General features: G+C 39.7%; 1 long non-coding RNA gene across 2 annotated transcripts in view; it reads right to left on the bottom strand.

Annotated features, from left to right (window-relative positions):
* Positions 1 to 3,957: 3,957 nt before the first annotated feature.
* Positions 3,958 to 19,696, bottom strand: part of LOC132248316 (uncharacterized) — an 89,625-nt gene continuing 73,886 nt past the window's right edge. Inside the window, exons 1-3 of one of the 2 annotated variants that reach the window (XR_009459486.1) lie at positions 16,211 to 16,287; positions 7,522 to 7,617; positions 3,958 to 4,855 (exon numbers count right to left, since the gene is read on the bottom strand). This is a non-coding gene — a long non-coding RNA (uncharacterized LOC132248316). Of the gene's footprint in view, positions 4,856 to 7,521; positions 7,618 to 16,210; positions 16,288 to 19,696 lie in introns of those variants that run through there. The other variant, XR_009459485.1, reaches the window with a different exon arrangement.

Consider the following 19,696-nt stretch of genomic DNA (forward strand, 5'->3'; position numbering starts at 1 on the left):
CCGTCTTATGTTGAATTCTATCATAAGGTGATCACTGTCTCCCAGATAGCTACCGATCTGGAGGTCCCCTATCATGTCATCTCCCGTTGCCAATACCAGATCCAGTATGGCATGTATATATGTGCATCAGAGATAATAATTTAAAATCTACTTTTTTTTTAATAAAGATTGCAAAATCAAGTACTCTGAAGCTAGGAAATAACAACATTCATGTTGCCTTTTCAACTTCATTTTGTCTCCCATTTGCTTGTATTCATTATGGCACTGTCTTTTAACACAGGATCACATACATTTCCCCCTCCACCCACACCAAAGAGGATGCCTGTTTCATTCAGTACACAAAATGGACTACGCTATTTAATGAGCTTCTAGTACTATTTGTTTTATTCTCATAGACTAATTATACTTTTCATGGGCTATTGTGGGGCCCACTCAGATTTACTTCAAAAACATTAATTTATTTTCACAACATGCCTGTGGTAAGAAGAAGGAATTTATAGATGGAGAATTGATACATATAAATAAATTATAGGTCAAAATTATTCACTAATTGTGAGTGTCACTATGTTTAAGATGATAAGGATCTAATTTGTCAGATGACATTGTTTTATGTCGCACTTTACATTTTCAGAACTCTGATCTCACTGACTTTTTCCAACTCTGAGCAGTCAACACTGCAGCAAATAAAGCTCTATATTCTCAAGTACTGTTGAGCAGGTATTTTCTAAAAATGCCAGTATGCTGAAATCAAATCATTTCATGGCAGGTATCAATTTCAACACATCTTCCAAATCACAGGTGACTGGTAGGGGGTGCATGGGAGTGAACGTGCCCCCCTGATGGGGCCAGTGCCCCCCCAATGGCTGACACTGATACGGTCAGTAGGGCTGGTGCCCCCCCTGAAAAGGCCACTGCCGTCAGCAGCTTCTGAGGGTGAACCCCCCCAAATTAAGGAGGCACCAGTCACTCATGTTCCAAATGAAACAAGGCAGGCCTCTGTATCCTTATCTGATCTGTCCCTGCTTTCCCCAGTTGGCTTCCAGGTCTAGTCATTCTCCCTGGACTTCTGATGAAATCTACAGCACCATTTCCATGTATTCTATTTGTTTTGCCCAACCATTCATAATTCTCCTTCTGCATCCACCCTCTTACACTTTTTCTAAGCCCTACATGCATTGTCCTCCCAATCCTTGTTTAACACACTTCACAGCTATGTTTTCAGTCTCTGTGCCCTTCAGAAACCTGCCCCCAAGTTCCACCTAATTACCTAGCCCCAGCCTTCCTTCAGCTTCAGTTTCTGTCCCATTGCCTAACCAGTCTCATTCCCATTGCATCAACCATCACAAATTCCTATCCAAGTACTCACAAGTTTCCTACCTTTCCCTTATTCCCAAGTCCTACTCCTTGGCTTCCAGTTCAGTCCCAGTAACTCTGTTCGGCCTAGTCTTATACTCTCCCAGTTTTCCTGTACACCCCAATACCAGTCTCATTACATTGGGACTAGGAGTCCTAATATACTATTTTCTTCACATACAGCGCAATATTTTTTCTCTCTTTCAACTTAAATGAGGCTTCTGCCTTCACACTGTCTGGATACCATCAGGGTGTTCACTGAGAGTATAGGGGAGAGTAGATTCTTGCCTTCTTTTCCAGAGTTTTTCCCAGAACAAGTGGAAAAAAGTAATGCAATTCTGTAGCCTTGCACAGAAGCAGTCAGTTTGGTTTTTTTTGTTGTTTTTTTTGTTGTTTTTTTTTTACAGGGACAGCACACATGCACTGTAATTACACACAGGAGCTCTAAGGGGATGGAATGACATTGCTGAAAATTAAATCTTTAAAAAAATGCAACTAACAAAAACTGAAGAAAAAGCCACCAAGCATACGTGAATTATGGATTTTGAAATACCCAAAATAACAGCAGATTTTCTGAGGGCTGAAAAAGGCATCTCTCTGACACAAAGAAAACCCTGTCCAATTAGAAATCCCACTAACATGGCTTGGGATGCTAGAGCATTTCATCATAACAATGTGGAACCTCATTCTCAACAAAGAGTTACATCATTATGCCTGAATTTTGTCATGCAAGCCATCAATGCTAGAGGTCAATGCCTGGCTTTTAACATTTCACCCCTAAACAGTTAACATATGGTAAAGTTATAAATAAACAACATGGTCATGCAGAAAGTAACAATCAAAAGAATTACTGGTCTCATTCTTAATGCTGCACATACATTTACAATTGCTGTTGCTTACTACTAAGTGCTATTTCTGCTAAAACAAAGATTGAGAATCCTTTCTGTTTAAAGGTCTACTATTCTATGAACTCCAAGGTTCATGTGTTTACTTAGATTGTCCTGAAACTTGGTGCAGCTCAATGGGGTTGAAGGATAGGGCTAGCTTACTAAGCTTAGAGACATTTAAAAAAGGGATTTAAAAAAGTCCCCACAAATAGATGAAGTTTAATAAATTCTAACAATTGTGTGTGCATAGAGATCTGGAGATCAAGCTTCAATGCCCTCAAGTCCTTTACTGAGCCTACCTCAACCTGCTACCTGCATCATGCCCTGTGAATTTATCAAATCAGAACCATCATCCTGAAACAAACAACTGAATCAAGACAGAAAAAGTGTCTTTCCTGAGGCATTACTTTCCATTGAGTTATTCCTTCAGGATATTCAATAAGTTAAATTTCTGAAGGAGCTCTTTTCATATTACAAAGAGCTACTTATATGTTATCACTACAGCTGAGTGAGGAATATGACATTGATAAACATGCATGATGATCCACTCCAACATACTGGTATGCAATGGATGAACATCAGAGTTTTTATTTATTACTTATCCTCAACTGCATACTTTTATATTGCTCCATGTGGCAGGGCACTGTTTGTACCTACCACTTCAAGGTCCAGAAAGCAGCAGCCAGCAGGTGCTTGATTAGGGCAGCCATTTTAGATTGAGGTCTGCCCATATAAACAGGGCAGTTCTGATGCTGGAGGCCAGGCAACAATACTGCCTGGCCAGAGGTTTGAAGATATCATTTGGAGGTACGGGAGGAGCTGTAGGGGACAGAAAGGAGGCTCCTGGTTCTGGGTATGACTTAAAACTGCACCCTGCCGGGAGTGGGTGGCCTGGTGGGGATCTCAGTGGTGCGGGAGCCCCCAGGAACTGCCAGGCCAATTACCATCCCAGTGAAAGGCAGGTTGGAGCACCTTAACCCCTAGCCCCCACAACCGGGTGGGTTATCCCTAGTTTGGAGGGCCCAGAGGGTGGACCTTTGGAGAAAGAAAAAGGACCATAGACTCAAGGCCTGTCTGAGTTCCCCGTGACTGGCCCATGCTGGGGCTAGGACCAGAAGGGTTGAAGGGCCGGGAGGCCCACTGTGAGGAATGCCCAAGAGCTGAGGGCCTGGGGTTCCAACTGGCCTGGAGGTGGGCCAGGGCTAGAGAGCCAAAGGATCACACCCAAAGGGGAAGCAGTTCAGGGAGCTATGTTGTCTGGTATGAAGGCGAATGAGACCACCTGAGGAGAGGAATCCAGATGGGGTTCAATTAGAAGGATTCTTGCTGGGGCCCAGAGTGGAGCCTGGTGATTTTTGTAACACCTAGCTACCATCTGTCAGGCTTAGGCTGTAGTGTAGGGGAGGAATGGAGCCGCAGATAGTGCCCCCTAGCATCAGGGCCAGAAATGGGCAGCCTCCAGCTTAATTAACATCTATTAATGAATTATAACAACAAGACGTGGCAGACAAGAACACTGGCAGTTGGCTCAGGAACAGGTGGGCGGACCAGAGTGAGATCGCCCCCGAGCAGGCCCCCTGTTACACTCCACAAATGAATATAGATAGCGATAACCTGTCAAATATTTCTAGTTTTGATACTGAAAAGGAGGGAGACAGCTAAAGTACTTGTATAATAAAAACAAACACAAACATATACTAAGCAACTGCCACTCAGAGTTGCCAAGCCTTTAATTCTTAGTACTTACAATGCATCTTGATTAACTTCTATTAGTCAAAAGTATTCCAAGGATGGCAAAAAACTTCACCTGTTATTTTTACTTACAAGCAGCCACCTTCAATTGTCAAACATCAGTCACCTGTCTGGTGTCTCAATTTATAGAAAAAATCATTTTCCAAACAAGTACCAATGAATGGTCTTTTGCATATAGAAGAAATTATTTTCATAGAATATAAAATGATAAAAGGAATTCAAAGTTTTTAATTATGTTTAACTTATCTATAATCTCAGTTTTAAACTTTAAATGGTTTAAACTCAAGTTACAAAAGTGAATAAATATCACCAGAGTTGGTAAGTAACATAAGAGTGAAAGATAATTGAGTGGCATTGGTGTGGAGGCTGGCACAAACAATTACATCTTTCTTAGTTGTAAGCATTCCAATAAAAAGATATTAAAATCTTCTGTCAACTTTGAGACAATTATATGGAAGTATCAAGTTATTAAAATCAAGCCTTATATCAGTTTCTCATTAGTACACAATGTTACTTTTTTATTTTGACAGCTTGCAGTTCAGCTTACTGCTGGAACTGTGAAAAATGTAGTGATAAAAGAAAAGTTTGAAATGATGAATAGTCTTTTGTTTAAATTCTGCTTCATATTTTAATTAGGAAACCTACTAAGACCTGTTCTTTGAAAGGCTATATTTTATTCCATGTTTTTCACATATTCATTTTCCATTAAAATTAGATTTTGATTTTGAAGTGAAGACATTTTCTAGCACAGCTTTGGCCTGTTTTGAAATGTTATCTTAATGGTAAAAATGTGTATAAGCAGAAATCTGTGAGTCAGTCATAAGGACGTTAAAGAACTTCCCTCTGTAGGCTGAGTAACACACCTAAAAGGAGAAGGGAAATGACCTTCTTAATGTGAATATCATTAGAAAATGACATTAATTTCTATTCAAGTTCTGTAGCCTGGCTCAATCAATCCACAACATATGCTACTCATAAAAAAGATACATGCTAACACAGAGTGGAACCAAAGGAGGAACAAACTCCAGCAGAAGTCTCATAGTTAGGGACTCATTGTTTAGAAGGGGCTGGATTTGTAAAGGTTTTTAAGTTTCAAAGATGAAACAAGTATTCAGTAGACACATCTATGCATGTGCTTTACTGAACATTATATTAATATGGAGATGCAGTCAGAGCTGCTGGGCCATGATGTGGTAAACCAGAACTTTATCTCCGACCCCAATGATGAAACCTTTGCCAAGTACAGGACTGCATATGGAACAGCATCTCAGCAGTCCTGGATGATGACTGATCTGGAGAAGGCCTTATTGTCAGGGGTGCATAAGGAGCTCTGGTATACCACATTACCACCCAGCAGCTCCATCACCATCTCTAGGCTTTTGCCAGTGGACAGAGTGGCAGCATGGTGGCTGGGTGAAAGCAGTGGTGTGGGCAGCAGCTCAAACTTCTTACAGATGTTCTTGTGGGATGTGGCAGCTGCAATTCACTGCCCTACTGCAGGGCATATGGGTCAAGGCACCTCTAGCTGAGGGGGAAAGCAGGGTGCACCCCCTCACCTGTGCCCCCCAAGCAGCTTCATTGCATTCCACCCAAAGCAGCTGTATTGAATGGGGTGCATCCCATACCCCAGCCTGTCAGGAGCCATGATCACCTTTACTAGCTGCACCTCCCCTAGGATCCTCTGGCCTTCCCCACCTCCCCTTTCCCCTCCTTCCTCCTCCAGCTGCAGGACAAACTGCACCCCTGGGAAGGACCCTTTGCCCCTCAGTAACACAGAGTGGGAGGAAACAGCTGGATGGAGGTGGAGGCAGCCCCCTGTCAGCTGCAGCTGCCCAGATCCTGGAGATTGAGTGAGGAAAGCCAGGCAAACTTTGCCCTCTCTTTGCATTGGCTGCCTGCAGCCCACCCCCTCTAACACCTCCTTCCCTTTCCATGATGCTCCAAGGCACCTGGGGCATTTCATGGGCAAGTCCCCCAGAGGCATATAGCAGAGGGCATGGCTTTGTGCCACCAGCCGAGGACACCAGGCTGTCACTGCTCTGTCTTGCACGCCCAGCCCTGAGCTCTGTCACTCAGAGTTGCCTTGAGAGACAGGTACAGTTCCTCCTGCACCCCCCAGAGGTCATGGCCTGAAGTAAGTTGCTTTTGTTGGCCTCAGTTTCCTCCTGACCCTGGCACACACATAGATGAGTGCCTGGGTGGAGTTTAATGCAACTGAATTTTCTGCACAGAAATTTCAGGCTCATTATTTGCACGTGTAGATACACCCTGTGGGCAAATCCACACATACAATTAATGTGACTGAATAAACTCCAGTGCAATTGATCTGGACTAAACTAATCCCAATGTGACCATCTACATGTGCATTTAAGTGCAGTAATTTACTCCACCATCAGATAGTACCTGTGTCTGACAGGACTATCCAACAGTGCTGTAAACTAGTCTATACTGGCCCAATTGCCATGCATATGTAGACAGTGACATTTTACTGCTCAGTAAATTAATTAGTCTACTGTGCAGTAAAGCTCATATGTAGATGCACACAGTATGATTTTTAAAAACACCTATGCCCACTCCAGTAACAGACACTGTTTTTTGAAAAATCATCCAGACTTCCTCCTAATATCTTTCATCATCTATATACTTTGATAAATCTAACCCCCTATCATAATCTGAACATATCAAGAGACTTTCATTATCATCATTATTTTGTGTGTCTAGGGCAGGAGTTGTCAACCAAGAGTACATGCACCCCTGGGGGTACTTTGAAAGGTCTCTGCAGGGGGACCACAGGGGCGGGTGGGGAAAAAGCACTGCCACCCTGAACCTCTGCCTCACAGGAGCAGAGCCAGGATAGGGCGATAGTAGGGCCACACAGGTGCCGTGCCGTTGCTTGCTACGCCCCTGCTCTGCATCTGGCCACTCACCACCCCCACCCCCGCATGCTGCATCCAGCCGCTCACCACCCCCACCCCTCCTACTCCACCTCCAACCCCTCACCACTCCTCTCCAGAGTTACACTTATTAAGAAGGGGTCCACTGGGAGTACACTTATTAAAAAAGTTTGAAAACCCCTGGTCTAGGGGTATGGATAGTTTCACTGTTTTAAAAGTGGAAGAGTTTAGCTGTTACAATCTGTGTGATCCTGTAATGATAGACGTTAGCTAGCTTGCTCCATCTTTGACCCTAAATGGGACAGGGTTATAGTTGAAGTGATCTTGATTTCTGATTTTGAAATTGAGTCATACAGATGTAACTGCTACATCATAAAAGCTTACACTCTATCCTTTGATACAGACACAGTTGTTATGCCTGTCTATACCTTGGGATAACAGTGATTGAGGCTGGAAAAGTTTTGAAAACTATGAGAAAAAAACAAGTTTTGTTTGACAGCATCTTAGTTACACAAGGAACAGAATTTTTATGGTATTAGCATTAGAGCCAAGTCTCGGTTTCCCAAGTACTGCTTCTAGTGTCCAGCCTAAAAATCCTGAGATTAGTGACTCAAGATGCAGCTTTCAGGACCCACCATGCTCTGTGTACTGGATCCAGGACCAAAGTTCTTGAGAGCCTCAGCTTGACAGACCATCAGGGCTTTCAAGCTTCCTTTTTCACAGCTGAGAGTCTGTCAAAATAAGAAAGGAAAAAAAGTAATAATGTTATTATGGTGGAGGTCTACTGTAGACTACCAAATCAGAAAGAAAAGATGGATGAGACATTCTTCACCAAAGTAACAAAAATTATGAGATGATATTAATTGGGGATTTTAACTGACTTGATATTATCTGGAAAAATAAAAAAGCAAAATATAAAACATCCCATAGGTTCTTGACTTATGTAGAGGACAAGTTTATATCTCAGATCGTGTTCTGTCCAAAAAAGAAAGAATGATTTATGAATGTGAAGGCAATAGGAAACTTGGGAAGAGGAAATCACAATATGATACAATTCATGATCTTACAAAAGGGATACAGGATGTCAATAAAATAAGAATACTAGAATTCAAAAGGAAGATTTCAAGTAACTCAGATAAATACTTAGTAAGGTCCCATAGTAGATTATTATGGGATAAAGAGTATTCAGGAGGGTTGGTAGTTCCTTAAAAATGTTGCATTGGTGGCTCAACAAGAAGATATTTTGACACAGTGGAAAGATAAGTTGCAAGAGACCTATGTGGATTTATAAGAAAAATTTTAGCTACCTCAAAATCAAAAGCAAAAAACAAACAAAAACAATTCCCACCTTCCCTCCCCCACAAAAAAAAACAGTCAATGGAAGGAAGGGAGAGCTGAAAACAATTATACCAAAGAATAGCGAGGATTTGCAAGGACAAAATGAATAAATAAATAAATAAAATAAAATAAATAAATAAATAAATAAATAAAGGGAGAGAGAGAGAAAAACATAGGATAATGAGAAAGGGTTCTATTAATATGTTGGACAGAAGAGAAAATTTAAGAAAGGTGTGGGTCCATTCCTCAATAGCTGTAACCATATAACTAGCAACTTTAATACAGACAAAGAATGTGAAGAGCTAAGGAGCATATCTGAACAGTGTCAGAGTTTCTGATAAATTTGAATGAATTAGTTCAGCAGGATCTAATAAAATCCATTCCAGCATGGGGGGGGGGGGGAGAAGGGGGGGAAACTGGGTGAAAAATACTTCAACCTATTGGCAATGATGTTTGCAAAGTAATACATGAGATAAGATATCCCAGAGGACTAGAGAAGGGCAAACATGACAAAAGGAAGGAAACAGAATGATAGATTTGTCAACCTAACTTAAATACCTGGAAAGTTACTGAAACAAAGAATAAAACCATCAATTTGTAAACAGCTGGAGGAGGAAGGTATGACTGATCATGTGGATTAGGAACAAGTCAACCCATACATACTTAATATACTTCTTTGACAGGATATCTAGTTTGGTGGATGAAAGGAATACAGTATAAGATCCAGGGGGTGACAGTGCCATTCCACCCAGTGCTACACAGGGATTTCTCAAATATTTGAATGACTGCCATAAAAGAAGAGGGAGAACAATTGTTCTTTCTTGCTGTGGAGGACAAGGCAATGAGTTTAAATAAAAGAAAAGCAGATTTGGACTATATTTTGGGGGTAAGGAGGAACCTTCTTTATTGTCAAGATGGTAGAAAAATGTATCAAGTTGTTAAGGAGGTTATGGAATATCCTTCACTGGAGTTTTCCAAGAGGAGGCCTCATAACCATTTGTCTGAGGTGTTTTGGAAATAGCTTATGTTTATTCAGAGGGATGACCTCAATGACCTTTGAGATCCTTTCCAACTCCGTGATGCTAGACTCTTATCTCCTAGAACTTCTGGATTTCCAGCTCCACTACAGAAAGTTTATAACTCTCAAGGCCCCTGGCTGCAAGGCAGTCCACTTTTCAGTACTACATCAAAACTGTAAATTAGTGTAACTTATTCAAAGGTCCATAAGTCAAGCTGGCAGGAAACCAGACAGTATTCCAATAAAATCTTGTCTTGGTGTCAACTTTTGATGAACAAAAAATAGTTTACACAATCATGTCAAGTTTCAAAGAACCAGTATTTTCTAATGAAATGCTGTTCCATCAAAAAAATCCTGACCAGCTCCAATTACCACCCTGCATCATGTTGGGCCATGGGCATCCAGGTCAGGGTGTCACCTCAGGTCTAGGAGACACTAAAAAGTCAGAAACTAGAAGACCTGTCTGGGGAACCAAGTCAGAGATCCAGAAGGTTAGGCAGAGCACAAGGTCAGGAGTTTAGCCAGATCAGGTGTCCAGGAGGTCAAGCCAGAGCTGAGTCAGAGGGTCAGGTAGACTGCAAGGTCAAGAAGCTAACCAGTCAGGTATCCAGAGCTGCTAGAGTCATTAGCAGCACAATCCAAGGGTGCAGCAGCATAGGTACAAGACTGTAAATTGTTACCCAGACACTTCCCCTTCCTAGCCAGGGGTTTATATGGGAAGAGGTAACAGGTTAGGTAACCTTGGCTGCCCACTCTGGTGACAGAATGGGCATGTGCCTAGGCCTAGATGGAGTGTTCTGGCCATTAGTATCTGTCCCACTATTCTTCCAGGGAGGTGGCAGATTGGAGTGAGCTACTGTATCAGTCAGGTCAAGTTCACAGTCTGATGCTGTTTTTTTTTTTATGCAAGGGAAAGGAGGGCCATAACATCCATAAGCACAGAAATACTTTGAATTGTTGAATGATACCAAGTAAACAATATTATATAAAATAACAGATTTAGGTACATTTAGATTCTTCTGTAACCCACACATGCTAATGAGCAGGTCTCAGTTTCCAGTGTCCCTATCTTCTACATTTTGATGTTACTAAATTATCCTCCCCTTCTTCCTTTCCTGGCTTGCACTAGCATAAAGTTCAGTAGTAACTCCACTGAACTAATTTGAGTTACACTGCAATAAAACTTGTTTATGTGAAAGGTGTATTTTGCCCATTGGTCCCAATCATGCCAAGTCTTGTACATGTGATACAAATCTGAACTTTACAGTTGTGGGAAGTGTAATTGACTTCAAGTAAGATAAATCACTTGTAAAGCTTAGATACAGGGTTGTGATCTTGCAGGACAGCACTGATGATGATGATGATGGGTGATCACGCATGAACAAGTAAGATAATCTTCCAAAGATCTTAATAGTGAGTCTGCAAGTGGCTCCATAGTCTAATTCTAGATCCACATTTCTTGTCGCAGTGAGGACAAGTGTTTCCAGGAGGGATGGGCACTGTGTTTCTCTGTTGGATATTCTAATGTGTTTTTTTTTTCCCACTTGTTCCTCTTTTCTTCTTCTGCCTGAAGATCTTTCAGGACAGATCTATACTGCCACTTACCATGGCAGTATACATGTTAAAACACAACCTACCCCTTTACTCCCACAACCTACCCCTGCATGCCAACTGATGAACAAAAACATAATGAAGCTATTGTTAGAGCAGCTTGAACATTCATCAATAAACCAGTGAGTGGCCTAGACAAAAACCTAATGAGTGATACTGCTACACTCTTGGTATATTCCAAGTAGTGGCTAGGTTAGACATTTTGTCATTTGGAAGACATGGAACATTGTGTGTTTTCATGGTGGCAATCTCATGAATGGTCAGGTTTGAGGTTGATATATGCATCAAGTTCAAATCCTCTCACTGTTCTTCCAAGATGAACTCTACCAGTAAAGAGTTCATTTCAAACATCTTCCAATTCTTTTTAGCTCAGTAGTTCTTAAAAATGTCTCAGGTTTTGATTATTGCTATTTTGTAATAAGAACTAAAATGTTTTATAGTGACTGCATAGATTATTAGTACCCAAAGGACAAAAACCAAAATCCCCAAGGAAGGAATTCAAAACAAAAATGCATTTCATGTTAATTATGGTCTTTATTTATCTAAAATGTTTTTGGTTCTCATTTTGTTTAAAAAGTGAAGTTTCAGGATTTGTCATAAATGTCATAATAAATTTGATGAAATAATTATTGTCATCAGAAGCTGTATTTTTCATCAAGCTTTTTGTTGGAGATTTAAGTTTAGATGGATCCATTTTGATATCCATAGTCATTCTGATGAAATACTCACATTTTCTTGAATGAAAAAGCCAATTTTTGCTTATAACGCCTTTATTTAAAATGTTTTATTTTAAAATTTTAGTTTATTTTAAATGAACATATTTTGAAGTCAAAATGGAGCAGTTCAATTGACCCAAACTATTTTTCAGAATTGTTTTATCCAATATAATATACTATATGAAATAATTTTCATACTTTTTTCCACTTTAAAAAGGGATGAAATCTCACAATTGTTCTTGGGATAGCAAAATCTACTTTTGATCACCGCTGATTCTAATGGATGCAATGTATTATTGGCCAGAGGCTACATAACTGTAACTAGCACAAAATCTTCTCCTTTTTATAAAAGTAGAAATAAAGAAGGAATATTATCAGTGATTCAAAAAGCTGCCACCATGTAAGCAGACTTCTGACCAGCTGTTGAGTGTGGAAGGGGTGACCAGGACATTAGCTTTAGATGCTCTGTTGGGTAGAGTGTAAAAATAGCAGTCACTATGCATGCAGCTGGCTCAGCTTTTGCTGCCACATATGGTGCAAAACTGCCTGGTCATGCCTTGGTCTATGAACTCATTCCCTAACTCCAGTATTTTCAGTAGGATTTTATGGGGCTCCATAGGGCTGCTTAGAAGGCCCAGTTTGCAGAAAGAAAGGACAATACAATTAGTAAGCAAAGACTTTGCTAACTTTTAGCCAATTCCAATGTACCTGAAGCCGAAACCACCCTTGTTTAGTGTCTACTTAGTTCTGAAGGCATCTAAACTCATTAGGTGCCTCCATTCAGATGAAAGTTCCCCAGGCCCTTGGAGTTCTGTTTCTGGGCATGCCACATACTGACCCAGTCTGAGTAAATGGGTTTCTAAGCCTTAAGACCTAGGGACTGGCGGGTGATCTGCCTAAGGCAGCTGAGGATGCATGAAGTACGTGTTCTCCACATTTGCCTAAACCTGTGACAAGATTAGAACCCTGTTAACGAGGGGAAAGGCTGTAGTGAGGTGGAATGCATAGCTGTAACCCTGCTAGCAGATTCAGGCTGCATAGGCTTGCTACAGGGAGGAAGGGACAGAGCAGTAAACATATTAATTAATAAGGGGAACTCCTGGTGCCCTATGAGGGAAGGGTATCCTGGTTACCAAAAGAGTTGAAACCAGGCAGGAGATTTAAGCAGAAGTCCTAGGATGAACAGTCAGTTATGACCCATACTAGTCTCAGGGCAGAAGCTCAGGAGGGACTGGAGTGTAAAATGGGCCTACTGTAGCCCTCAGGGAGTATCACCACTGCCTTCAGAAGTAGGATCCTATTACAGGGTGCATCTACACATGTCATTAAGGTTTCCTGGGTAGGTGATTGCACCACTGCATATAGAGGTAGGTGGCTACCCTCAGAAGAGTTTTGGGTTTTAGATTCCATGTGAAGGGAGGCACCTATCTACAGCCCAGGGAGAAGCATCTGGTTCTGTACAGGGATTCTGGGTACCCAGAATCTAGGCTGCAGATTACTTTTGGAGCCAAACACTGAGAAGTTGAGCATTACAGTGCACTGGATCTAGCTGACACTCTCTCCATGATTCAGAATCCCAAATGCAAAATAGGGTTATCCTACGGTCCTGCTAAAGTTGAGAGAATAAATGATGATTCAGAGATGGTAATAAGGACCATAATTGCCTCAGACCAGTACAATCGGTACTATTATTAGATAACTAAAAACCTAGATTTTTATGGGGAGCTATCAATAAAAGTAAGAGCTCAGTTAGGATCATTTTGTAATGTAACTGCCTGGATTTTTATTTCTTTTCAAATCAAAACATTTTGTATTGGTTTTGAGGAACCTTTCAGATGGAAGATTTCTCAGAATCCAGGTTGGAATTACTCATCAAAACCCAAAGCAGGGTGGGGGGGGGTGTGTGTGGAGAGGACGGGGGGATAAAAAAAATCTATCCAGCCTAGCTAACTGGCAGGCCAGGTGCTTATAGGCATTCATGAGGGATGTGCAGAACCAAGCTGCAAGGCCCTACATAGAATTAGCCAAAGCAAGGACTTGAACTTGGTTTTCCAAGTAAGTGACCCTATGTATTAGGCTACTAGCTACCTTCCAGTGGGTTTGTGATGGCCAGAACCAGAAGGGTTAATGAGCAACATATAGAAAAAAGAAATCTGCTTTTTGAAGATATTTGAAATAGCGCTTATGAAACTGTTTCTTGTCAGTCTGAAATATAACACACAAGAATTATATATAGCTGTTTGCACTAATCTTGAGACAGCATGAGTTTTAAAAAGCAGAACTAAAGAATATAACCACAGATTAAGCAAAAAAAAAAAAAAAATCAGAGTCAGTAAAATAAACTTAGGTGGGAACATGTTAATTTCAGACCCCAAGATGATGTGGTGTGATTTGCTCATTGGGTAAACCCAAGCTTGGGCAGTAACTTATTGTAATGATTTCTAACACCTTTTAACCTCATAGGATAACAGCTCTAGAATAAGATTATGAGTGGATATATAGCCAACAGATTAGTATAGACAGGATATAAAAGAACACACACATTAAGTGACCCACAGGAAGGACGTAACAGAAGGATCATTGCTGTCACATACCCCCGGATTTCTTACTCCCTGTGTAAGCAAGGACCAGATCCTGACTGAGGGACCTTTCCACACTATCGGAGGGCGATACCGGGGATCAGGGATGCCTGACTTCGCAGAATCAACTTGACGTGTACCTGACACTGAGGAACTATTGATAAGTTACTAACCAAGTGGGAACTCTTGGTTGATTTCTCTGTCTGTTTTTATTATCACAGTCAATTTTAACTTGTATTGTTATGTAGTCTGTTTATTAGCTTAACCTTTTTACTAACTGTCATATGTGCAAACTATATCTTTTGTTGCTATAAGTAAAATTCTTTTTTTTTTTTGTTTTGTTTTTTTATAAGTGAAACTTGTCATTGCACATCACCTCCTCTATCCTGAACCAAAAAGCCCAGTGGCTAATAAAGTTGCAGTGCTCAGTCAGTCTGCAACTAAATTTATATATTCACAGTGCCCAGCTGGCCTGGGACATGGGTTTCTTGCTCTGACACACATTTCCACTCTCTTGGAAAAATAAATTTCAAAAGTTTCTCACTCTCTCATCCTGATATGGAATGAAATAATTATGCTAAAACCTTTTCCCACCCCCCAGTGAAACTTTATTATATCCACATACATGTGTACACACACATACATTTTTCTGGCCAGCCTATTCATTATAGAATAGTTTATGATAAAACAATGCTATCATTTTAAGAATTTTTTTCTTCATTTTACTCTGAAAAAAGCTAAGAGCACAGGCCAAACAACAAAAAAGCCATCTCTCTCCAACCCTATGAAATATATCTTTTCTTTTTCTTTCCACCTTTAAGTCTCTCTTAATTGCAAAGTGTTCAAGAGTCCCAAAGCCATGAACCACAAAAAAAGAGCCATCTTGTTCCCCCTAACTCAGTCTGAGTAATTGAGAGGAACTTTGTTGATACAGAAGAGAACTTCTGGCTACCACAAAACAAATTCTGCCACTGAGTAGTTATTCAGTTTGTTCAGTTACTAGAACTAGTGACCTAGGTTTTGCACTGGATGCTGTTATAAGCCATGCTGACTTTGTCTCAATGAACTATTGGTCTGGAAAGCATGATAATAGAGAAATAAGTTATTTCCCTACTTACGATTACAATTCATTGCCTCAGTACTAGACAATACTTGAGATTTTTTTCTTTAATAACTTTTTAATAACTTTTTTTTTTTTTACTATTCTTGTATTATCAAGTGTTACCTTTTATAGATAAGAAAATACCAGGGATCCTGGTTTTCTCTCATTTTCAGTTAAAAAAAAAAATAACCCCAATTCCACATTTTCTGTGATTTTAAGTAAAACACCACTAATATATATAGAGAGAGATAGTGGTGTTACATTTTATTTATGGAAAATGTGGATTTGTGGTTACTTTTTTTTAAACTGAAAATTGGGTTGTAATGAAGACAGAGAGCCAGAGACAATACTAACTGAACATTGGCAAGAACCAATTAAGAAAAAAAGAGAGCTGTGCTTCTGGAGCAGCTGTTCCCTGAAGCTAAAGTGACTCTGGAGAAGGTGAGAGAGCAGGAGGGCCCAGATGAGAACAGAGGAGGTGGCGGGGCATGCTGGAATGAGTGGAAGATGGATTGAGAAGCGGCAGCATGGTGAGGGGGAGCAGAGGAGGGTGGAAGGAGAGCCAGCTGGAGAACCCAGGGAATGACAGTGGTATGGAAGAAGATGTAGAACCCTTCATTGGGAGCACAATCTGAAAGCCAGAGCAACTTCAAAAGCCAGAGTTGTCGATGGAGCCTGATAACACAAAGTAGAACTTTTCTTATATTTCTTTTTTTATGAAATGAGCTGGGCTAATGCAGCTTATTAAAGCAGAAGCCTCAAAGAGAAGTGATAAGCCCGGCATCATTTCAAGATTTAAAGGGTAAGATGCTGAGTTGTTTTTTTCAGTCTGATATCCAAGAAAAAGAAGGAAAATTGAAACTCATTAAACCCAAAAGATGGGAATTAGTTTGTTTTTTTTTATTTGTCCCTGAGTACATCCTGTGATGTTTAGAGAAGTGGATAGGAATTAATACTTACCTCCAAGAAAGAAAAGGTGTAACAGTAGCTTGAGGATCCAAAATCCTGTTACTTCTTCTGGCCTGGGTACAGTGACGACTAAGAAACCAGAAAAATAGAAGTAAAGAGATAGATACCCAATAAAAGAACATCTTGTGAGTCTGTATTTTTTGTCAACTGGTTTACTTTTTTTATAAAATTCAAAACAGAAGGGAATTGATCGATAACCCTTTTGGTCCAGTGGCAATTAAGTCATACCCTCCCAAGTATAAATCCATTAATATAAAAGATGTGGCAGACAAGATCTGGTTCACCACTGAAGAAAAAAAGAAGTAAAATTAGGTAAATTGAGACCAATCAGAGTGATGGTCTTATTTATATATATCTCAAGAGCCTATACCAAACTCCTCACATGGGGTTTCTTTTCAAATCAGATAAAACCAGGATCCCTGGAAATCATATATATAAACATGTTCAGTCCTGGACAACAAGTCAAAAACTCACAAGAATTAGTCAGAGACCATCTCTACCTCTGATGTTCCAGATGTTTAATAATTTCTTCACTATTCTGGGTAGCTGCACATTGACCTCATAAACATCACCTGTTTCTGGGCTGTCAGCCACAGCTCTGTATAATATTGAGCTACTTTGCATGCAGCTTTACCAAAAAGAAATGCCACTAGCTATGACAACGTCCCCAATTAGTTGTTGAAATACTATTGTAAGGATTTGTCACCAGTGATTACTCATCTCTTTAATAGTTCCTTCACATGGGGCTATGTGGGCTATGTTTCAGCTATTTAGAAAGTGACCAATATCATTATCATTCCCTGAGGGGCTTATGGAAGCACTCTGAGGGATTACTGTCCAATTTCTACTTTTAAGCATAGTTGCAAAAGTCATGAAACAGACACTTCCCAAGAGGGAAATACAGAATATTGGCTGAAAGATTTTCAGTTGCAAAAGGAATGCCAGTAGATATATGCACCTGAAGGCCAATTGTACAACAAAAACAAGAAAAAAAGTCCTCCATGGGGTTTGAGAGGGGAAAGAGGCAAAAAGAATGAGACTTGGTGGTAAGGAATAAATAGGAAATAAAAACTGAGACATGATAGATAAAACAGAATGAAACTGACTTACTGAATTCCAAATGTTGCTGATCATAGCATAAGCCAAATATATATATCAAAAGGAATGAATATCAGGATCCATGTTCTAAAATGAAGTAAATATATTCAGTTTTCTTCAGCGCTACAAAGGTCTTTTAAAGAGAGAAACCTGGCTCTTGGTTTAAAAAAAAAAAAAAAAAAAAAAAAAAAAATCACCTGATTCCCATGAACTGCATGTAAAACTATAACAAAAACAAGCAATCAAAAAAACAAACCAACCCCAGGAAAACTTTTATGCACCTGCCTTTTGTGGTATAAAATACAAACACACCTGAAAAAGTGATACAAAATCCAGCAGTAAAATTCTGCCCCTAGCCAAGACTCTCAATGTTACATCAGAAATATGGGTAAATAGATGTATGTGAAAGTCAACAATTTTGAGCTGTGTTGAAACAAAGGGGGAAAACACATTTTGGATTCTAGATCCTTCCTTTTAAGTAATCTTGAACTCTAATATACAGTTGTGCCAGTTGATGAACTGTCAGTTCAAGATTCATGCTCTTCAAATAACACAGTTCATTCAGCCTTCATTCAGTCAATAAAGTCTTGGGAATGATAGACCCAAACTATAAATGGTTTTGTAAATCAAAACCAAACACCCGAGTTACATCAAAAAATAAACTGAAGATCATTGCAGTCTTCACAGTCTCACCCATCTACATGACAGACTAAAAAATGGCTCCATTTCAGGTTTCCAAATATTCCAGGGGATCCGAGTTTACTGCAGTACTCCAGTGCTTCAAGAAATAAGGTAGTCCTTCATGTTCTACAAAAACAGGTGGTAACACACTCCCAGATAGCTACCAAAAAATGATCAAAGATTATTTTTCATCCTCTCTTCCTGCTACATGCATGTCATTTCCTCAATATGGAACTGTGCTTAAAAGCTGATGAATTTATATAATAACCCAGGCTCATATATACACAACTTAAAGTCTCTACCAAAGTTTCTCCCATGCTTCCCACAAGTGAATCTAGAATACATATCTATTAGGCCAAATAAAGAAGTCTTCTATCTACCCTAATCTTTGCCTCTCCTTACATGGTGAGCTCCCTAGGTTAAGGAATCTCCAGTCTTGTCCGTTTAGAAAAGTGTCTATAAGAGGAAGAGAAAGTAAATCAGGATTTATCACACCCTCTCACAATACAAGAACTAGGGGGTCACAAAATAAAACTAGTAGGTAGTAAGTTTAAAACTAACAAAAGAATTGGACAAATTCTTGGTGGAAAGGGGCATCAGTATCTATTGAGCATGGGAGTTAGAGATATAGCCTCTAAAGTAGAACTTCCTCAGTCTTAAATGGTGGAGGCTGCAAGGAGAGGGAAACAGTGGAAAAAACCCTAGCCATACCCAATTTACCATGCCTTTCAGCATCCACTCGCTGCCACTGTGTGACACAGGATATTAGGCAAAATGAACCTATGTTCTTATGTCTAGCACATGGTCAGCGCAATCACAATGAAGAGAGATCAATGACTTCTTGCCAAATGCTTTTGATATTCATCATTTTTGACACAATTACTTGCAGACCAAAAACTAACTAAATGCATAATAGGATTCCAGGGATGCAAACTTGAGCGATATAAAAAAAAAAAAAATTGATCAGAAATCACTTTATTAAATTGTCTTCATTCATAGACATCCTAAAGGATAAACCCTTTTCTTTCCCAGCAAAGCCAAAAAGGGAGAGAAGGGAGAAAATAGTCTTTACTAAAGATATATCCATTCTTTACCAGTCATTGACCTTTGAGCCATAGATTCAAAAAACTTTTATTATTCTACCCCAATTACAACAACACCTCTTGAATTTGGAACTACTACACTAGTTGGAATACTTATACTTTTTGTGTGATAGAGGTGATGTTTCCATAGTTTTTCCAACCAACAATTTTGTCAAGAAAATATGATTTAGTGGTAATAAGATTTAGAATAACATTTTTGTTAATACCCAAATGTACAGATGGAGCCATAGGGATCATTAGAAGAACAACAATCCTTGTCTCAAAGAGATTCTATCAAAGTGGCAGCCAGATAAACAAGTAGCTTCATGGAAGCAAAAGAAGTAAGGAACTACTCAGTGGAATGAGTTTCAAAATCTTTTCCAAGGAAATAAATGTAGCAAAGACACAATGCCCTATCCCAAGGGGACAGAATAATTCAAAGCCATTAAGTATTATTAGTCATAATAATTCTGACTAATTACTACTCATTAATTATTACTATTAACTATTGCTTTATGTGAAGAATATCCTTGTATAGTAATCATCCAAAACACTTTAGGAAGTATATTAGGATTCAATATATTGTATAAGAAGTATTTTGGAACATCACTGTAGA

This window comes from Alligator mississippiensis, chromosome 2, assembly GCF_030867095.1.
Source record: "Alligator mississippiensis isolate rAllMis1 chromosome 2, rAllMis1, whole genome shotgun sequence".
Classification (NCBI taxonomy): Eukaryota; Metazoa; Chordata; order Crocodylia; family Alligatoridae; genus Alligator; species Alligator mississippiensis.